We start from the raw sequence: 6,998 nt of genomic DNA, 5'->3' as shown, positions 1-6,998 counted from the left end.
ATTTTTATTTTTAGATTTAAAATTCATTTTTTTATTTTTAAAATTCATTTTCTTCATTTTCTCTTTCAAGTATTTTTTTATTTATTTTTTCCTAATATTTTTAAATTTTAAAATAATACTTGCGTTTTATCAAGTTTTTTCTTAATTACTTTAGATTTCTTGTCTCTTTTAAATTAATACTTCGTTTTTATCTATTTTTAATTTTGTATTATTCTTAAATAAGATTGGGTGGGATTTGAATGCCATGTGTCGAATTTTGATTGGCTGCCCTCCCCATTAATTAATTTGATAGAAGATGGACTGTATGAGTTAATTGCAAAAACTTGTAAACTCAAGGAATTACTTGCTAGCTAAAATACATTTAGAGTTCTTTTAAAACTTCGTTAAAATTTAGATACTAATTTTGAAAAGAATTAAAACAATCATAGAGAAAAGAAAGTGAAAAAGAAAAGTACTAATATAATTAGTTATGAAAATCAGCGCGCATCCTATTAACTCTGTGGTTAGCTACGCAACAACGAAGAAATGTACTTATTCACCAAAAAATAATAATAAATAAATTTAATTTGTTAAATGCTTTAGGCTTTTGCGAAAAAGGCCGTGTCCTTTTAAAAAGAATTAAAAATTAAATGGCGGTATCAGTAGATAATAATCATAATATATTCATAATCCAGATAGAGAAATGTTTAGATTTAGGTTTCTTTTTCTTTTATATTTTGAAAATAGTGGACTTTACAGAAAATGTGTTTAAAAAAATTTATATAACTTATTTAAACATTTTAAAAAGATATTTGTTTGGTCTTTATTGTGGTGGAAACTGGGTATGGTAAAATGATTGAATAATTTCTTGCTAGATAAAAAAAAAAAAAAAAAATAGTGTTTAAACATGTTAGGTTTGAAAATGAAAAGGTTTTCTAGTAAACAGAAACTAATACTCAATCCAATACATTTTTTCGATCGTAATGCCCTCGGAAATTAAAGATGATAACATAAAAAATGTAATAGAGAATTCAGCCAAGAACTCTAATGTTTCATATTGATATATAAAAGGGTAAAAAGACTAATGGCTCGTTTGGATAGTGAGATGAGATAGTTTTAGATAAATTGAATAAAATATTTTTATTATTTTTAAATTAAAAAAAAGTTGAATTGATTATTATAAATGTACTTTCGGTTCTGGTGCTCCGCAAATCTTGAAAGTCCCTTTCAGGCTGATTTCTTGGTTTTCAGAGCCTAGGGTTTGCCCAAGGAGGCACATGCACCCCCTCTGGTGAACCCTCCACTGGAGGGGCCATCTGTTCCTTATGAGAAGATTTCTTACGCACAAGCTGTGTCTAAGTCGCATGAAAATTCCACGTTCATATTGCCGATGCGTTACCCGGTTGATATTGATGGAGAACCTGGCTTTATATTCATTGAACCGGAGATGTCTAAAGTTGCAGAAGATTTCAGGTTGGCTCTGGTCCTTAAATTTGTGCGTTCAAGGCCTCCTATTGATGCGATTCGTTTGACAGTGGTGAAATCCTAGGGCCTGCTTGAAATTCCTATAGTCAACATTATGGATGATAGGCATGTACTGATTCAGTTGTCTAACGAAAGTGATTTTGTGCATGGATGGGCAAGAGGGACATGTTATCAATGGCTGTTCATTCCAGTTGTTTAAATGGTCCAAAGATTTTTATTTAAACGTGGAACCGTCTCTGGCTCCACAATGGATTTTTTTGCCTGGTTTATCGCTGCACTTGTATAGTAAGGACTGCCTTCAAATCTTGGCTTCAAGGCTTGGACAGTACATGGGTGCCGATAATGCTACTTTGAATCAGACAAAATCCACATGTGCACGAATATGTGTAGAAGTAGATCTGAAGGAGGAGTCTGTCTAGAGTTTTCCGATTATGCTACCTGCAACAAAAAAGATTTGGCAGAAAGCCAAGTATGAGAAATAGGGTTTTTATTGCACCAAATGCATAAGACAAGGACATACTGTGGTAGTCTATAGGGTTGGTGAGAAACGACTAGGGCCTGTGCGGGTGGAGGATAACAAACAAGGCAAACATCAGGAAAAAAGGTAGGTATGGAAAGAAAAGAGGGATGAAGGAAAGCAGGGAGAAAAAGCCATACCAGCATTAGAAGTAGAGAGTGTGGAGCAACTCAATGTTGCAGATACAAAAAGGGAAAATGGTTGCAGAGGAGGTCCAGGTTTCAGAGGGGGCAGAGAAGAGTGAAAGTCCTAAAAAAATGACATGGAGGTGAACCGCAGAATGTAGGGTGATGAGGCGTTATTAGGCTCTGGAACCAATGAGAAAAGTCATGGGATTATTTCGGAAGGGGCTGCGCCTAATGTTTTATTGGAGGGGGGGAGGAAAAAAGGAAAAAAATTTGGCAGAGGGGGAGATTATTGAACACGTCTCAGATGTTTTGTGTCTAGTTTCAAACACCCAACCACGTCAAGCTGAGGCTGCAGGGTGGTATGAAGAGGAGATATTTCCATGTCGGGATAACATGAGTGGCCATTTGAAGTTGGTAGCTGAAATGCTGGAACAGGAAAACCAATATGTGGTGTCCAATTTTGGGTTGGATTTAGAGCAATTTCAATTGGCACATGAAGTTGATGGCAGATTAAATGGCTTCGTAGTTGATAAAGGCTATGACTCGAAAAGTGAATTATCTCAACCTAGAATTCTTATGATAGAATCATCAAGCAGTGGAGTGAGGCAGTCCCAACGGGTTATTACCCGTTGTGCAAAACTTAATCTATGATAGACAAAATGATGGTGTGGAATGTGCAAGGTACAGGCACATCAAAGAAAAGTTGGTTAAATGGCTTTGCTTTGCTCAATTTTTAGATTTTCCTAATTATTGTTCAAATGAAGCAATGGGAGGAAAAGTGTGGGTGTTGTGGAATGAAAATTATGATTTTGAAGTGGTGGGTATGTCAAACCAAATGATTGCGGGATGGGTGCTCATAAATGGAATAAAAGTGCTTATTACCTTTGTATATGCAAAATGTTCTCTCTATGAACGTAGGGTGCTTTGGACTGATTTGGAGGCTTTACAAATGGGTTTACAACCTTGGCTACTTGTGGGTATTTTAACGCTATAAGGGAGTATGGGGAGAGGATTGGTGGGCATCGTAGACCTTTGGCTGCTTGTAATGCCTACTTGAACAATTGTGGTGCTTTTTTTTTAAAATTCCATGGTGGGTGTATGTCTTGGTGTAATGGGCATGATGGACCAAGATGGAGATGGGCAAAGATAGATCGGGCTCTTGTGAATGTGTTGTTCATAAATTCATTTCAAAATGCTAGTTTGGAATATTTGGAGAGGAAGACATCGGATCACAAACTGATGCTACTTCATTTCTCAAAGACTTCGATAGGATATGAGCCACCACCTTTCAAGTATCAAAACATGTGGAGAACTCATGAAAATTTCCTTCCATTTATGAGACAGGTGTGGATGGAACCATTTTATGCTACAGGCACTTTTAAATTGGCTGCGAAGATTAAAAAGGCAAGAGTTGCTTTAAAACGGTGCAATTCGGAGCTTTTTGGCCTAGTAGAACTTACTATCAAGGAGTTGGAGAGTTGAATGGTAGTCCTGGAGGAGCAGTTACAATGGGGTTATCTTCAAGAGGTTGAGATGAAACTTCTTGTCACGAAATGTGAGCTTGATTATTGGGAAAGAAGGGAGGAAATCCATGTTTCTCAACTTGCAAAAAAGAGATGGTTGGCGGATGGTGATCAAAACTCCAAGTTCTTTCATGCGGTTATTAATCAAAAACGGAATTCATCTATGATTGAATCTATGGTGTTGGAAGATGGTACGGTTTTGGCATCACCTGAGGAGGTTCATGAAGGTGCGGTGAGGTATTTTTAGAATTTTCTCAATGAGCAATCAACAAGAGTACTTCCTGATTTGAGTAATCTTATTTCAAAGGAAATATCAGAAGAGGACAATGAATGGCTTTGCAAAGAACCAATGGAAAGGGAAGTGAAAACGGCGCTAAATTCAATTCCAAAATATAGTAGCCTAGGGCCCGATGGTTTTGTAACTTCACTTTTGCCAGCCAGCTAATCTTTTCTCACCAACGACATATATATCCATACCCAACAACAACATTGTTCCCATTTTGGTCTTGAGCTCGAGTTACCTTAACCATGCCTAAGATAGTAGCAATGGCTAAAAGAGATGAGAATATTGCAGATCTAGCTGAAGAGACAATGCAATACAAGAACATTCATATGAGAATGTGGAAGGTTTCTGCAGGCTGACTACTTTCTTAGAATAAACGTACTTCTCGCGAATATCTAAATCCTTTGCATATCTCCTCCATCGAATTGGTAAACGTTGAAATATTACGATGAACAAATCTATTTGGAAGCCAGTGTGTAAAGCATATTCTCTATGACTCCATGCCGTTGACATGTCAATAGTTGATTTGCAAGCGAAATTTAAAAATTTAATATTTTACAAATCAAGTCTTGTTATGTCAACGACATGAAGGATGCGCTTTACGCACCGGTTTACAAGTAGAACTCTCTTATACTAGTGTGGGCCGGGAGAAAAAGTGAACTTTTTTCCAAAATTATACAATACTTTTAAATATAGTACTTGCTTGGGCATAGTAGATATTCGATTATGGGTCAACTTCGTGAGGCACAACATTGTCGCTTGTATAATTGAAAAGGTTTGTACAACTTTGACCATGTAAACAATATGGGCAATTCTCATGGTTTGGTAATATCCAGTCTATTATTTTTGAGATGCTGCATCTGAAAGTTATAAAAAATTTGTGTGCTTTTCAATATCTAAAATTATGAGATTTTTAAATATTGGATGTAATTTTTATTTTAATATATACCATTAGGCTTGGTACATTTTATTGTATTTTGGAGTGATTAGAAGATGAGAGTTGTACAAAATTGAGTAATGATATATGTACAATCCTTTATACAATCATGTTTTAAATGAATGTATTAATGTAAAGTGATGTTATTTATATAAGTTACTTCAGAAAAATGCCCTAATTTAAAATATAATTGTAAAAGAATTTGTAAAACATGTTTAATGTATGTCCTTTTCCTACAAATTTTGAAACCCAAGCGTGCTGCTGCATAGGGGTGGCAAATCATGTTTTTAGGTCATGTTCGTGTCGTGTAAAGTCATGAATATTCGACTATATAGGTCAACCCCAACCTGACCCGTTCATTTAGATAACGGGTCGTGCATGTCACCTATTTTGACATATTTAATAATTAATTAGAAACAAATCGGCACGACACGACTCATTTTGTAACTACCACGATTTTTAAGTTAAGGATTTTATATTATTTTATTTTTTTATGTTTCTATTATTAGTACTATTATTATTATTAATTTTAATTCTTAATTTATTAAAAACTTTCAGATTTTCAGCCGTTGTATTCGTTTCAAATATTCCTCAACCATCTCTTCAATTTTCAGACGTTGCTATGTAAGAATTAATTCCTTCAATTTATATTCCATATTCTTTCAGCAGAGCAGCAAATATCCTACCTCCTCTATTCTCTATTTCCGTCCTTTTGCATCAAGCAAAATTTCTCTTGATCTCATCCATCGTCATTCATTATAGTTTGTTCGGCCACCAGATCTATCTATGCTCGGCGTCTTTTTCCTCTAGTGAGCCCATTTTCAGTTACACTGTCGTTGATCTTCACTGGATCTTATGATCTATGTAAGCATATCAGTCATCATAGCATATAATCATGTTAATTTTCTGCATCATGTTCAGGTTCATCATTTTATAATTATTTATATTAGTATGAATGTCATGCATATCACGTTGCATAAGATACGTAAGTTATCTTAATTTCAAGTGTAAGATAAGATAAGATCAGATCAGTTAATCAGATGACCTTTCAGTTCAGTCTTCAGGGTGGATGTGCAAGCTACGAACTCAAGCATGGTCCACCGTAGTATGTCAGAATACTACTTAGCGGCTCCCCTTGCTACAGCGGGATGTGGGGCCGGTGAATAACCTTGCACACAGGATTAAGTGTGTGGGCTAGTCAGATTGGTCAGTTAATTCAGATATGTTAAGACAATCATGCATTGCATGAGCATGAGCATCAACATGATATGACAAGAATTTCATTCAATATGAAAAATGTATTAAAACCTTTCAATTATTATGTTGACGTTGTGGTGAGTTCTTACTGAGTCTTCGACTCATTTTAGTTTTATCTCTTTTTTTACCACCAGGTGAGGAGAATGAGGACTACGAGCAAGCGGGCCAAGTTTAGAAGGAGCAGACTAATGAACCTTAGACTATATTTATGATCTCTTTTGATTTAGTTGGCTTGGAAACTTGGATATGATTATGTTTTTTAAAATGGTTTAACTTAAGTTTTCTTTTGGAATGAACAATGTTTTTAAAAAAAAAGAAATTATGCAAGTCTCTTACTTGGCTTTAGTTACGTATGCACGTGACATTCCTAACCCTAGGGAAAGGAATGTTACAAATGGTATCAGAGCCCAAGTTTGAGAGATTCTGCAGACTCTTGGAAAGAATAAGGTCACATAGGATGCTCCTAGCCCACTCGAGAGTTAGTAAGATATTTTAAGATAGAATAAAGTGTTTATAGCTCTTAATATATGAAAATATGAAGTTGTTGTTGATCGTTAATTATTATTATTTTATTTAAATATTCATTAATATTATTATATTTTGCGTCAGAACATGGTTGGCACTAGGAACACTTTTGGATCTAGTTAGAATGAAAATCCAGATGCTTTGGTTGTAGCAGCGACCCAATTTTTCCAATCGATGGCTACCGGTTAGTATGCCACACCTAGGGGTGTCAAATTGTGTTAACGGGTCGCGTCAAGACATGTATATTATACCATATAGGTCAACCATAACTCGACCCGTTAAACTTATCGTGTCAAAATTTCAAACCCTAATACGACCCATTAACATAACGAGTCGTGTCGTGTCAACTTGTTTTGATCCCGTT

Source organism: Juglans regia, chromosome 2, assembly GCF_001411555.2.
Source record: "Juglans regia cultivar Chandler chromosome 2, Walnut 2.0, whole genome shotgun sequence".
Taxonomy (NCBI): domain Eukaryota; kingdom Viridiplantae; phylum Streptophyta; class Magnoliopsida; order Fagales; family Juglandaceae; genus Juglans; species Juglans regia.
The sequence above is the reverse complement of the archived record's forward strand: the minus strand, read 5'-3'. Positions refer to the sequence as shown.